Source organism: Arachis hypogaea, chromosome 19 (genome assembly GCF_003086295.3).
Source record: "Arachis hypogaea cultivar Tifrunner chromosome 19, arahy.Tifrunner.gnm2.J5K5, whole genome shotgun sequence".
NCBI lineage: Eukaryota > Viridiplantae > Streptophyta > Magnoliopsida > Fabales > Fabaceae > Arachis > Arachis hypogaea.
The window spans coordinates 86,381,701-86,396,650 of NC_092054.1; the positions used below are offsets into that span (position 1 = coordinate 86,381,701).

Sequence of the window (14,950 nt, forward strand, 5' to 3'; positions counted from 1 at the left end):
CCAGAACCATGCCTGTTCTGGTGTTCAGCGCCCAGAAGCTGCCCATTTTGGGCGTTCAGCGCCAGAACCATGCTTTGTTCTGGCGTTTGAACGCCAGGCAGATGCTCCTCCAGGGTGTGATTTTTCTTCTGCTGTTTTTGATTCCGTTTTCAATTTTTATATTTACTTTGTGACTCCACATGATCATGAACCTAAGAAAACATGAAAAACAATAAAAATAAGAATTAGATAAACATTGGGTTGCCTCCCAACAAGCGCTTCTTTAATGTCAATAGCTTGACAGTGGGCTCTCATGGAGCCTCACAGATGTGCAGAGCTTTGTTGAGACTCTCCAACACCAAACTTAGAGTTTGGATATGGGAGTTCAACACCAAACTTAGAGTTTGGTTGTGGCCTCCCAACACCAAACTTAGAGTTTGACTGTGGGGGATCTGGTTGACTCTGCTTTGAGAGAAGCTTTTCAAGCTTCCTCTCCATGGTTGCAGAGAGAGATCCTTGAGTTTTGAATACAAGGGAGTTCTCATTCCATTGAAGGACTATTTCACCTCTGTCAACATCAATCACAGCTCTTGCTGTGGCCAGGAAAGGTCTTCCTAGGATGATGGATTCATCCTCTTCCTTTCCAGTATCCAGGACTATGAAATCAGTAGGTATGTAAAGGCCCTCAACCTTTACTAATACATCTTCTACTTGTCCATAAGCCTGTCTTCTTGAGCTGTCTGCCATCTCTAATGAGATTTTAGCAGCTTGCACCCCATAGATTCCCAGTTTCTCTATTACAGAGAGGGGCATGAGGTTTATTCCTGAACCAAGGTCACACAGAGCCTTAAAGATCATGGTGCCTATGGTACAGGGTATTATGAACTTTCCAGGATCCTGTCTCTTCTGAGGCAATGTCAGTTGATCCGGATCACTTAGTTCATTGACGAACAAGGGAGGTTCAACTTCCCAAGTATCAATGCCAAATAATTTGGCATTCAGCTTCATGATTGCACCAAGAAACTTGGCAGTTTGCTCTTCAGTAACATCCTCATTCTCTTCTGAAGAGGAATACTCATCAGAGCTCATGAAGGGTATAAGGAGGTTCAATGGAATCTCTATGGTCTCTAGATGAGCCTCAGAGTCCTTTGGTTCCCCAGAGGGAAGCTCCTTATTGATCACTGGACGTCCCTGGAGGTCTTCCTCCTTGGGATTCACGTCCTCTCCTGTCCTCACAGGTTCGGCCATGGCGCTTATGTCAATGGCCTTGCACTCTCCTTTTGGATTCTCTTCTGTATTGCTTGGGAGAGTACTAGGAGGGATTTCAGTGATCCTTTTACTCAGCTGGCCCACTTGTGCTTCCAGATTTCTAATGGAAGACCTTGTTTCATTCATGAAACTTACAGTGGCCTTAGATAGATCAGAGACTAGATTTGCTAAATTAGAAGCATTTTGTTCAGAGTTCTCTGTCTGTTGCTGAGTTGATGATGGAAAAGGCTTGCTATTGCTAAACCTGTTTCTTCCACCATTATTAAAGCCTTGTTGGGGCTTTTGATCCTTCCATGAGAAATTTGGATGATTTCTCCATGTTGAGTTATAGGTGTTTCCATAAGGTTCACCTAAGTAGTTCACCTCTGCTATTGCAGGGTTCTCAGGATCATAGGCTTCTTCTTCAGAAGATGCCTCTTGAGTACTGTTGGATGCAGCTTGCATTCCATGCAGACTCTGAGAGATCATATTGACTTGCTGAGTCAATATTTTATTCTGAGCCAATATGGCATTCAGAGCATCAACTTCAAGAACTCCCTTCTTCATAGGCGTCCCATTATTCACAGGATTCCTTTCAGAAGTGTACATGAACTGGTTATCAGCAACCATGTCAATGAGTTCTTGAGCTTCTGCAGGCGTTTTCTTTAGGTGAATGGATCCACCTGCAGAAGTATCCAATGACATCTTAGATAACTCAGACAGACCATCATAGAATATATCCAGGATGGTCCATTCTGAGAGCATGTCAGAAGGACACTTTTTGGTCAACTGTTTGTATCTTTCCCAAGCTTCATAGAGGGATTCACCTTCTTTCTGTCTGAAGGTTTGAACATCAGCTCTAAGCTTGCTCAGCTTTTGAGGAGGAAAGTACTTGGCTAAGAAAGCCGTGACCAGCTTATCCCAAGAGTTCAGGCTATCTTTGGGTTGAGAATCCAACCATAATCTAGCTCTGTCTCTTACAGCAAAAGGGAAAAGCATGAGCCTGTAGACTTCAGGATCTACTCCATTAGTCTTAACAGTATCACATATCTGCAAGAATTCAGTTAAGAACTGAAAAGGATCTTCAGATGGAAGTCCATGAAACTTGCAGTTCTGCTGCATCAGAGAAACTAATTGAGGTTTCAGCTCAAAGTTGTTTGCTCCAATGGCAGGAATGGAGATGCTTCTTCCATGTAAATTGGAATTAGGTGCAGTAAAGTCACCAAGCATCTTCCTTACATTATTATTATTTTCGGCTGCCATCTCCTCTTCCTGTTCGAAAATTTCTGAAAGGTTATTTCTGGATTGTTGTATTTTAGCTTCTCTTAATTTTTTCTTCAGAGTCCTTTCAGGTTCTGGATCTGCTTCCACAAGAATGTTCTTATCCTTGCTCCTGCTCATATGACAAAGAAGAGGGCACAGAAAAATAATAATAATAATAGAGATCCTTTATATCACAGTATAGGGATCCCTGTGTGAGTAGAAGAAGAGGGGGAGATAAAGGATGTGATGTAAAGGAAGAAACACAACTGTACGGATGGAAGAGATGTGAGATTAGATGTTAGGATATGAGTGAATAAATAGAATGAGATGGGGGAGGGATAATTTTCGAAAAATATTTTGAAAAAGAGTTAGTGATTTTTGAAAAATGGTTTTTGAAAAATGTTAGAAATTTTCGAAAATTAAGATTTAAAAATTAAAATAATTAATAAATTAAAAAGAAATTTTGAAAAAGAGGGGAGATATTTTCGAAAATTAGAGAGAGAGAGTTAGTTAGGTGGTTTTGAAAAAGTTAAGAAACAAACAAAAAGTTAGTTAGTTAGTTGAAACAAATTTTGAAAAGATAGGAAGTTAGGAAGTTAGAAAAGATATTTTGAAAAGATATTTTTGAAAAAGATAAGATGAGAAGATATTTTTGAAAAGATATGATAGAAATTAGTTTTTGAAAAAAGATTTGATTTTTAAAATCACAATTAATGACTTGATTTACAAGAAATCACAAGATATGATTCTAGAACTTAAAGTTTGAATCTTTCTTAACAAGCAAGTAACAAACTTCAAATTTTTGAATCAAAACATTAATTGATTATGTTATTTTCGAAAATTTGGTATAAAAATAAGAAAAAGATTTTTGAAAAATATTTTTGAAATTTTCGAAAATAACTAAGAATTTTTGAAAAAGATTTGATTTTTGAAAAAGATTTTGAAAAAGATAAGATTTTCAAATTGAAAATTTGATTTGACTCATAAGAAACAACTTGATTTTTAAAAATTTTTGAAAAAGTCAACTCAAATTTTCGAATTTGATGAGAGAAAAAAAAGGAAAGATATATTTTTTATTTTTGAAATTTTTATGATCAAAACAATGAATGCATGCAAGAATGCTATGAATGTCAAGATGAACACCAAGAACACTATGAAGATCATGATGAACATCAAGAACATATTTTTGAAAAATTTTTTATGCAAAGAAAACATGCAAGACACCAAACTTAGAATTCTTTAATGCTTGGACACTAAGAATTCAAGAATGCATATGATAAACATGAAAAGACACAAAACAAAAAATCATCAAGATCAAACAAGAAGACTTACCAAGAACAACTTGAAGATCATGAAGAACACCATGAATGCATGAAATTTTCGAAAAATGCAAGATGCACATGCAATTGACACCAAACTTATGATACGACTCAAGACTCACAAAATATTTTTTTATTTTTATGATTTTCTAATTTTTTTGGAATTTTTTTTTCGAAAATTATATGAAGAGGGAAAATAAGGATTCCAAAATTTTTAATATGAATTCCAGGAATCTTGCCATGTTAGTCTAAAGCTTCAGTCCAGGAATTAGACATGGCTCACTAGCCAGCCAAGCCTTCAAAGAAAGCTCCAGTCCAAAACACTAGACATGGCCAATGGCCAGCCAAGCTTCAGCAGGTGATCATGGATCAGCAGCAGGTGGATGAGCAACAACTAAGTTGCTCTTGATAACAAATTGCAAGCCTCAGTCCAAATGAATCTAGACATGGCTTTACAGCCAGCCAGGCTTCACATGCTTCATGAAACACTAGAATTCATTCTTAAAAATTTTGAATAAATTTTTGAAAACATTTTTATTTATTTATTTTTTTTTTTCGAAAACAGATGAGAGATTTTTGAAAATATTTTTGAAAGATTTTTGAAAAGAAAACGAAAAGAAAGTTACCCAATCTGAGCAACAAGATGAACCGTCAGTTGTCCATACACAAACAATCCCCGGCAACGGCGCCAAAAACTTGGTGCACGAAATTGTGATGTCCAGGCTCAAACAATCCCTGGTAATGGCTCCAAAGCTTGGTGCTTTGATCTTAATTCATAATTGTCACAACTTCGATACAACTAACCAGCAAGTGCACTGGGTCGTCCAAGTAATACCTTACGTGAGTAAGGGTCGAATCCCACGGAGATTCTTGGTATGAAGCAAGCTATGGTCACCTTGTAAATCTCAGTCAGGCAGATATAAAGTGATAATGGTGTTTTCGAATATGATATAATAAAATAGGGATAGAAATACTTATGTAAATCATTGGTAAGAATTTCAGATAAGCGAATGGAGATGCTTTTCGTTCCTCTAAACCTCTGCTTTCCTGCTATCTTCATCCAATCAGTCTTACTCCTTTCCATGGCTGGCTTTATGCAAGGGCATCACCGTTGTCAGTGGCTACATCCCCTCCACTCAGTGAATAATATGCTCACGCACCCTGTCACGGCACGGCTATTCATCTGTCGGTTCCCGATCATGCTGGAGTAGGATTCACCCTCCTTTTGCGTCTGTCACTAACGCCCAGCACTCGCGAGTTTGAAGCTCGTCACAGTTATTCAATCATTGAATCCTACTCAGAATACCACAGACAAGGTTTAGACCTTCCGGATTCTCTTGAATGCCGCCATCATTCTAGCTTACGCCACGAAGATTCTGGTTAGGAGATCTAAGAGATACTCATTCTAGCTTATTTCATGTAGAACAGAAGTGTTTGTCAGGCACGCGTTCATAAGGAAGAAGGATGATGAGCGTCACACATAATCATCACCTTCATCACGTTCTTGGGTGCGAATGGATATCTTAGAAGCGTAATAAGATGAATTGAATAGAAAACAGTAGTACTTTGCATTAATCTTTGAGGAACAGCAGAGCTCCACATCTTAATCTATGGAGTGTAGAAACTCTACCGTATGAAAATACATAAGTGAAGGTCCAGGCATGGCCGAGAGGCCAGCCCCTCTGATCTAAGAACCAGGCGTCCAAAAGATGCCTAATACAATAGTAAAAGGTCCTATTTATAATAAACTAGCTACTAGAGTTTACATGAGTAAGTAATTGATGCATAAATCCACTTCCGGGGCCCACTTGGTGTGTGTTTGGGCTGATCCTGAGTGTTGCACGTGCAGAGGCCAATTGTGGAGTTGAACGCCAGTTTTTGTGCCATTTTGGGCGTTCAACTCTGGTTTTGGATCCTTTTCTGGCGCTGGACGCCAGGTTTGGACAGAAGGCTGGCGTTGAACGCCAGTTTACGTCGTCAATTCTTGGCCAAAGTATGGACTATTATATATTGCTGGAAAGCCCTGGATGTCTACTTTCCAACGCAATTGGAAGCGCGCCATGTCGAGTTCTGTAGCTCCAGAATATCCACTTTGAGTGCAGGGAGGTCAGAATCCAACAGCATCAGCAGTCCTTTTTCAACCTCTGAATCTGATTTCTGCTCAAGTCCCTCAATTTCAGCCAGAAAATACCTGAAATCACAGAAAAACACACAAACTCATAGTAAAGTCCAGAAATGTGAATTTAACACAAAATCTATTAAAAACATCCCTAAAAGTAACTAGATCCTACTAAAAACATACTAAAAACAATGCCAAAAAGCGTATAAATTATCCGCTCATCATGGATTCATAGGACATTCATAACTTTAAGACAAAGTTACTAACTACTAATGATCATATAATGAAGACACAAACATGGATAAGCACACAACATAGAAAATGAAAAACAGAAGAAATAAGAACAAGGAATGAATCCACCTTAGTGATGGTGGCGTTTCCTTCTTGAGGAACCAATGATGTCCTTGAGCTCTTCTATGTCTCTTCCTTGTCTTTGTTGCTCCTCCCTCATTACTTTTTGATCTTCTCTTATTTCATGAAGCATGATGGAGTACTCTTGATGTTCCACCCTTAGTTGTCCCATATTGGAACTCAATTCTCCTAGGGAGGTGTTGATCTGCTCCCAATAGTTTTGTGGAGGAAAGTGCATTTGAGGCATCTCCGGGATCTCATGGTGATGAGCTTCATACGCCTCTTGAGCTCCATGAATGGGCTCTCTTGCTTGCTCCATCTTTTTCTTAGTGATGGGCTTGTCCTCTTTAATGAGGATATCTCCCTCTATGTCAATCCCAGCTGAATTGCATAGGTGGCAAATGAGGTGAGGAAAGGCTAACCTTGCCATAGTGGAGGACTTGTCAACCACCTTGTAGAGTTCTTGAGGTATAATCTCATGAACTTCCACCTCTTCTCCAATCATGATGCTATGGATCATGATGGCCCGGTCTATACTAACTTCAGACCGGTTGCTAGTGGGAATGATTGAGCATTGAATGAACTCCAACCATCCTCTAGCTATAGGCTTGAGGTCCAATCTTCTTAGTTGAACCGGCTTGCCTTTGGAGTCAATCTTCCATTGTGCTCCTTCTACACATATGTCCATAAGGACTTGGTCGAACCTTTGATCAAAGTTGACTCTCCTTGTGTAGGGGCGTGCGTTCTCTTCCATGTTTAGCAAGTTGAACGCCAACCTCACATTCTCCGGACTAAAATCTAAGTATTTCCCCCGAACCATTATAACATAGTTCTTTGGATCTGGGTTCTTACTTTGATCATGGTTCTTGGTGATCCATGCATTAGCATAGAACTCTTGAACCATTAGGATGCCGACTTGTTGGATGGGATTTGTTAGAACTTCCCAACCTCTTCTTTGAATTTCATGTCGGATCTCTGGATACCCATTTCTTTTGAGTTTGAAAGGGACCTCAGGGATCACCTTCTTCTTGGCCACAACATCATAGAAGTGGTCTTGATGGGCTTTGGAGATGAACTTTTCCATCTCCCATGACTCGGATGTGGAAGCTTTTATCTTCACTTTCCCCTTTCTAGAGGATTCTCCGGTCTTAGGTGCCATCAATGGTAATGGAAAAACCAAAAAGCTTATGCTTTTACCACACCAAACTTAGAATATTGCTCGTCTTCGAGCAATAAACAAAAGAATAGAAGAAGAAGAAGAAGAAATATGGAGAGAGAGAGGGAGTGATTCGGCCAAGAAGGGTGTAGAGGGGTGTGTTGTGTGAATTTGATGAAGAATGGAGGGCTTTATATAGGGAAGGGAGGGGGGTTAAGGTTCGGCCATATGGGTGGGTTTGGGTGGGAAATTGGTTTTGAATTTTGAAGGTAGGTGGAGTTTATGAGGTAGGTTTATGGGGAAGAGTGGATGGATGTGAGTGGTGAAAAGGTGATGGGGAAGAGAGTTTGAGGTGATTGGTGAAGGGTTTTTGGGGAAGAGTGTTTATGGGGTTGTGTGAAAGAAAGTGGTGAGAAGAAGTGAGTGGAGGTAGGTGGAGATCCTGTGGGGTCCACAGATCCTGAGTGGATCCTGTGGGGTCCACAGATCCTGAGGTGTTCAAGGATTTACATCCCTGCACCCATTAGGCATGTAAAAATGCCTTTGCACCCAACTCTGGGCGTTCAGCGCCAGGTTAGTGGCCATTTTGGGCGTTCAACACCCATTTGTGTGCCATTTCTGGCGTTGAACGCCAGAACCATGCCTGTTCTGTCGTTCAGCGCCCAGAAGCTGCCCATTTTGGGCGTTCAGCGCCAGAACCATGCTCTGTTCTGGCGCTGAACGCCAGACAGATGCTCCTCCAGGGTGTGATTTTTCTTCTGCTGTTTTTGATTCCGTTTTCAATTTTTATATTTATTTTATGACTCCACATGATCATGAACCTACAAAGACATATAACTAAGGAAAATATAGTTAGATAAATAAAAATTGGGTTGCCTCCCAACAAGCGCTTCTTTAATGTCAATAGCTTGACAGTGGGCTCTCATGGAGCCTCACAGATGTGCAGAGCTTTGTTGAGACTCTCCAACACCAAACTTAGAGTTTGGATATGGGAGTTCAACACCAAACTTAGAGTTTGGTTGTGGCCTCCCAACACCAAACTTAGAGTTTGATTGTGGGGGCTCTGGTTGACTCTGCTTTGAGAGAAGCTTTTTCTGCTTCCTCTCCATGGTTGCAGAGGGAGATCCTTGAGTTTTAAACACAAGGGAGTCCTCATTCCATTGAAGGACTATTTCACCTCTGTCAACATCAATCACAGCTCTTGCTGTGCCCAGGAAAGGTCTTCCTAGGATGATGGATTCATCCTCTTCCTTTCCTGTATCCAGGACTATGAAATCAGCAGGGATGTAAAGGCCTTCAACCTTTACTAACACGTCCTCTACTTGTCCATAAGCCTGTTTTCTTGAACTGTCTGCCATCTCTAATGAGATTTTAGCAGCTTGCACCCCATAGATTCCCAATTTCTCTATTACAGAGAGGGGCATGAGGTTTATTCCTGAACCAAGGTCACACAGAGCCTTAAAGATCATAGTGCCTATGGTACAGGGTATTATGAACTTTCCAGGATCCTGTCTCTTCTGAGGCAATGTCAGTTGATCCAGATCACTCAGTTCATTAATGAACAAGGGAGGTTCAACTTCCCAAGTATCAATGCCAAATAATTTGGCATTCAGCTTCATGATTGCACTAAGAAACTTGGCAGTTTTCTCTTCAGTAACATCCTCATTTTCTTCAGAAGAGGAATACTCATCAGAGCTCATGAAGGGCATAAGGAGGTTCAATGGAATCTCTATGGTCTCTAGATGAGCCTCAGAGTCCTTTGGTTCCTCAGAGGGAAGCTCCTTATTGACCACTGGATGTCCCAGGAGGTCTTCCTCCTTGGGATTCACATCCTTCTCTCCCTCATTGGGTTCGGCCATTTTGCTTATGTCAATGGCCTTGCACTCTCCTTTTGGATTCTCTTCTGTATTGCTTGGGAGAGTACTGGGAGGGATTTCAGTGATCCTTTTACTCAGCTGGCCCACTTGTGCTTCCAAATTTCTAATGGAAGATCTTGTTTCATTCATGAAACTTATAGTGGCCTTGGACAGATCAGAGACTAAGTTTGCTAAATTAGAAGTATTTTGTTCAGAGTTCTCTGTCTGTTGCTGAGTGGATGATGAAAAAGGTTTATTATTGTTAAACCTGTTTCTTCCACCATTGTTAAAGCCTTGTTGAGGCTTTTGATCCTTCCATGAGAAATTTGGATGATTTCTCCATGATGAGTTATATGTGTTTCCATAAGGTTCACCTAAGTAATTCACCTCTGCTATTGCAGGGTTCTCAGGATCATAAGTTTCTTCTTCATAAGAAGCCTCTTGAGTACTGTTGGATGCAGCTTGCATTCCATGCAGACTCTGAGAGATCATATTGACTTGCTGAGTCAATATTTTATTCTGAGCCAATATGGCATTCAGAGTATTAACTTCAAGAACTCCCTTCTTCATAGGCGTCCCATTATTCATAGGATTCCTTTCAGAAGTGTACATGAACTGGTTATTAGCAACCATGTCAATGAGTTCTTGAGCTTCTGCAGGCGTTTTCTTTAGGTGAATGGATCCACCTGCAGAAGTGTCCAGTGACATCTTTGATATCTCAGATAAACCATCATAGAATATATCCAGGATGGTCCATTCTGAAAGCATGTCAGAAGGACACTTTTTGGTCAACTGCTTGTATCTTTCCCAAGCATCATAGAGGGATTCACCTTCTTTCTGTCTGAAGGTTTGAACATCAGCTCTAAGCTTGCTCAGCTTTTGAGGAGGAAAGTACTTGGCTAAGAAAGCCGTGACCACCTTATCCCAAGAGTTCAGGCTGTCTTTGGGTTGAGAATCCAACCATAATCTAGCTCTGTCTCTTATAGCAAAAGGGAAAAGCATGAGCCTGTTGATGCCAAGGCATCATAGGCTAGTTTCACTAGCATTTTTCTGTTAGTTTTAGTTGTTTTATGCATTTTCTTGAGCTTAAAGTAACCAAAAATGGTTAAATGAAGAACAAAGTAATGAACCATCCAAACAATATGATTTTGATGCAAATTCCATGAGTTTTAGTTATATTACTTAAATGCTATGAATGAAAGATTTCTCATGAAATTTTGCAAGACTTTGATGCAATTGTTTGGATGATTTCAGGGAAGAAGAGGCTAAGCAAGGAAGCAACAAAATCAATAAAGGAAGCTTGAATATCACATGTGGAGTTTAAGTTCTAGTTGAAGCCTAAACTGGAGCTTAAACGCCAAAATCATGAAGGATAAGAAATGCTGGGATTGAAGTTTAACCTCCAGTTTGACCTCAAACTGGAGGTTAAACGCCAGAATGAGTATGCCACCCAGGGAGGAGTTCCACGTTTAACCTCCAGTTTGACCTCAAACTGGAGGTTAAACGCCAGAACCAGGAAGAGTACCAGGGAGCCATTCCACGTTTAAGCTCCAGTTTGACTCAAACTGGAGCTTAAACGTGTTCGATAGCTTTTCCACTCCAGGGTTGCTCTCTCCATCTCCACGTTTAACCTCCAGTTTGACCTCAAACTGGAGGTTAAACGTGTTCGACACCTCCAGTGCCACCATTCTAAGCTTCCACGTTTAACCTCCAGTTTGACCTCAAACTGGAGGTTAAACGTGTTCGACCTCCAGTATGCCTCCACCCTTTTCCACGTTTAACCTCCAGTTTGACCTCAAACTGGAGGTTAAACGTGTTCGACCTCCAGGGCTGCCCTTCCTATCCCCACGTTTAAGCTTCAGTTTAACCTTAAACTGAAGCTTAAACGTGTTCGACTACATGACTCTCCAGGGCTACCTTCTTCCATTTCCACGTTTAAGCTTCAGTTTAACCTTAACTGAAGCTTAAACGTGCTTCTTCAAAAGGCCTCACTGGAAGTGTCTGGCGTTTAAGCTGCAGTTTAAGCTTAAACTACAACTTAAACGCCACTCTTGAAAAAGGTTTCTGGGCCAAAAATATTGTGATTTAAGTTAGTCTTTGAGCACAAATATTAACTTAAACTTACTTTGGTATGAAACCCAATTGAATATCATGGTTTATGGGATTGGGCCTGAAGGATTGATGAGTTTGAAATCTCAATTTATTGAGTCATGTGTCATTATTTGATTATCACTAAGTTGGCTCAATAAATGTTACAGGATTTGGATCAACAACCTCATCAAGATTATGGATCATAAACCCAAGGCAAAAGGAAGGCAAGGAGAGGCCTCAAAGCCCAAGAAGCACAACTGAAGCTCAATATAGAAAGTGTATAAATAGGATAGAAGTTAAGTTAGAGGGACTTTTTACTTCACTTTTAGCTAGTTTTCCTTTTCTTTGTAATTGAATTCAGAGCTATGATTCACTAAACCCCCTTTCATTGGGTTAGGGAGCTCTATTGTAATTCAATGAATCAATAATAGTTTATCTTCTTCTTCAATCTTTTCTCTTGAATTTTGTTAGAAAGCTTCTCGATCTAATTCCATTGAGTAGTTGTCTTGGGAAAGAAACTACTCATACTTGGAATCCTTCGGAGCCTTGGGAAAGGAATGGAGGGTTCATGCTAGAGAAGCTTTCTCACAGTGGATTGGATTGGGGTTTGGATGGATATTGTGACATGTAATCCTACCAAATTGTGGTTCATGAAATTGTGTGGTATAATCAGTGATCAAGCATCATCTCTTCTTATGAACATTTAAACCAAGGGATTGGGAATTTGTTTGTTTTTAGAGAGCATTGGTGAGCCAAGGAATTGGGATCCAATCATATAAGATTGCCAAGCAAAATTCAATGAATGCATTGGTTGAGGAAGAGATATACATGTTTTGATTCGGAGATTTCAATATCTCCTAAACCCAATGAATTCCCCATTTCTGATTTCCACTTTCTCTTTACATTCTGTAATTCAATTCTTGCAATCATCCCCATTCCCTTTTAATTTCAGCAATTTACATTCTGCTCTTTAATTCATGCAATTTAAGATTCAGCCATTTAATTTTCTTGTCATTTACTTTTCCCGCCAATTTTACATTCCGCAATTCTCATCTCAAATCTTGATTCCGCTCAACTAGAACACACTTCTAATCCGAATTGCTCACTCAACCAATCCTTGTGGGATTCGACCTCACTCTATTGTGAGTTTTTACTTGACGACGATAACCAGTGCACTTGCCGGAAGGAATTTTGCCGATCGTGCAATTTCCTAAATCGTAGCATAACACGTTTATGCGCATCAAGTTTATGGCGCCGTTGCCGGGGATTGGTTTTCGATTGACAATTCTCAAATTGGAAGCTAACTAGATTGAGCAATTTTCTCTTGCTTTGTTAATTCTGTTCTAGATACTTGTCGAATTTTAATTTCTGCACTTGGTTACATGCTTTCCTTCTTTATGCCTTTAAATTCATGCAACTAACTCACTGACTCACTAACTGTTTGAATTAATTCCTCAATTGAGCTAACCATACTCTTCCATTAACCAAGAGTATTTCACTTGTTTGTGTTTGAGCTGTGTTCTTGTATGACAGGTAGAAGAGGAGAGACATCAACTCCTCCATATACCGAACCAGAGAGGACCCTTCATAGACTTAGAAGGGAAGCAAGAGGGAAGAGAGTAGTGGGAGAAGAGGAATCTGAAGGAGAATCTGAGGACAATTTTGAGGAAGCTTTAGATCTCAACATGGATAGAGAAGTTCACAACCATGAGAGAGCTGATGGAAACAATGCCATCCCTGAGAGGAGGGTTCTTAGTTCATACATAAACCCAACCTCTGGGAATTGTGGTAGTAGCATCCAGAAACCACCCATTCAGGCCAACAATTTTGAGCTCAAGCCACAGCTAATATCACTTGTGGAAAATCATTGTTCCTTTGGAGGAAGTGCTAATGAAGACCCAAACCAACATCTCACAAAATTCCTGAGAATTTGTGACACTGTGAAGTCCAATGGAGTCCAGGAAGATGCCTATAAACTGCTTTTGTTCCCATTCTCACTTAGGGACAAAGCAGCTAAGTGGCTGGAATCATTCCCAAGGGGGAGTCTAACAACATGGGATGAGGTGGAAAGCAAGTTTCTGGCACGTTTCTACCCTCCACAAAAGGTCAATAGGCTTCGATCTGAGGTTCAAACTTTTAGACAACAAGATGGTGAAACTCTCTACGAGGCATGGGAGAGATTCAAGGACTTGACAAGGAAATGCCCACCAAACATGTTCCATGATTGGGTGCAACTGCACATCTTCTATGATGGGCTCTCTTATGAATCAAGGAAGGCTGTAGACCATTCATCAGGAGGTTCATTGAACAGGAAAAAGACTGTGGAAGAGGCCATTGAAGTGATCGAGACAGTGGCTGAGAATGAGTACTACTATGCATCAGAAAGGCACAACACTAAGGGAGTCATGGAGCTGAACCAGGTTGATACAATTCTAGCCCAAAACAAGGTGTTTGCCAAGCAACTAGCAGAGCTTACCAGGCAATTAGAAACAAAGCAAGTGGCTGCAATACACACACAAGATCAAGAGGAAGTAGGCATTGAAGGAGGTGAATGGGATGAGGTTAACTATGTGGGAAACCAACAAAGGCAATCATATGATCCACATGCCAACACTTACAACCCAGGCTGGAGAAACCACCCAAACTTTGGGTGGGAAAACCAACAAACCCAACCACAAAACCACAAACCTTACAACCACAACCAACATAACAATTCCACATACCAAAACTCTAACCAAAGATCATACCAAGCCACACAAAACACTTACCCCCAATCATCATATCATGGCCAAAATAATCAACATACCCAACCTAATCCGAACCAACAATTTCAAGATCAATTAAACCGGATAGAAGGAATGCTTGCAACCATGAGCCAAGACATAATTGAATTGAAAGCTTTTAAGGAAGAAGTAAATTCTAACTTGCAAAACCAAGGAGCTGCCATCCAGAAGCTAGAAAATCAAATTTTGTATTTGACTAAGCAAGCCCCTGGGACAAGCGGTTCTCATGCTGCCAAGGCTATTGCAAGGGAGGAATGTAAGGCCATAACCCTCAGAAGTGGAAAGAATCTAAAGGAGATTTCAAGGGAAACCACAGAGGATGAAGCAAAGGAAAATGTGAAAGACAAAGAACAAGGACAATATGTTACACCGTTTGCAACAAAAGAAAAAGAAAAAGAGGTCTTGAAGCCTTACGCACCTAAAGCACCTTATCCTCAACGTTTGATGAAAAGTGAAAAGGATGGCCAATTCTCCAGGTTCTTGGAGATTTTCAAGAAGCTTCAAATCAACATTCCCTTTGCTGAGGCAATAGAGCAAATGCCACTCTATGCAAAATTCTTAAAAGAATTAATGACCAAGAAGAGAAGCTGGAGAAATGAGGAAACTGTGTTGTTAACTGAAGAATGCAGTGCCATCATTCAGCACAAATTGCCTCAGAAATTGAAGGACCCAGGCAGTTTCCAAATCCCCTGCATTATAGGAGAAGTCATGGTGGAGAAGGCCTTGTGTGATTTAGGGGCCAGCATCAATTTGATGTCGCTAACAATGATGAGAAGAATGAAGAT

At 40.3% G+C, this 14,950-nt stretch overlaps 3 non-coding genes across 3 annotated transcripts; 2 read left to right on the top strand and 1 right to left on the bottom strand.

The window, feature by feature from the left end:
* Positions 1-1,990: 1,990 nt before the first annotated feature.
* LOC112781086 (small nucleolar RNA R71) lies at positions 1,991-2,094 on the top strand. Its single transcript, XR_003191882.1, has one exon. It is a non-coding gene; the product is annotated as a small nucleolar RNA R71 (small nucleolar RNA).
* A 7,959-nt stretch (positions 2,095-10,053) lies between these two features.
* Positions 10,054-10,161, top strand: LOC112780786 (small nucleolar RNA R71). Its single transcript, XR_003191601.1, has one exon. It is a non-coding gene; the product is annotated as a small nucleolar RNA R71 (small nucleolar RNA).
* Positions 10,162-13,493: 3,332 nt separating this feature from the next.
* Positions 13,494-13,597, bottom strand: LOC112781450 (small nucleolar RNA R71). The gene has a single exon (XR_003192226.1). It is a non-coding gene; the product is annotated as a small nucleolar RNA R71 (small nucleolar RNA).
* Between the last annotated feature and the right edge of the window lie 1,353 nt (positions 13,598-14,950).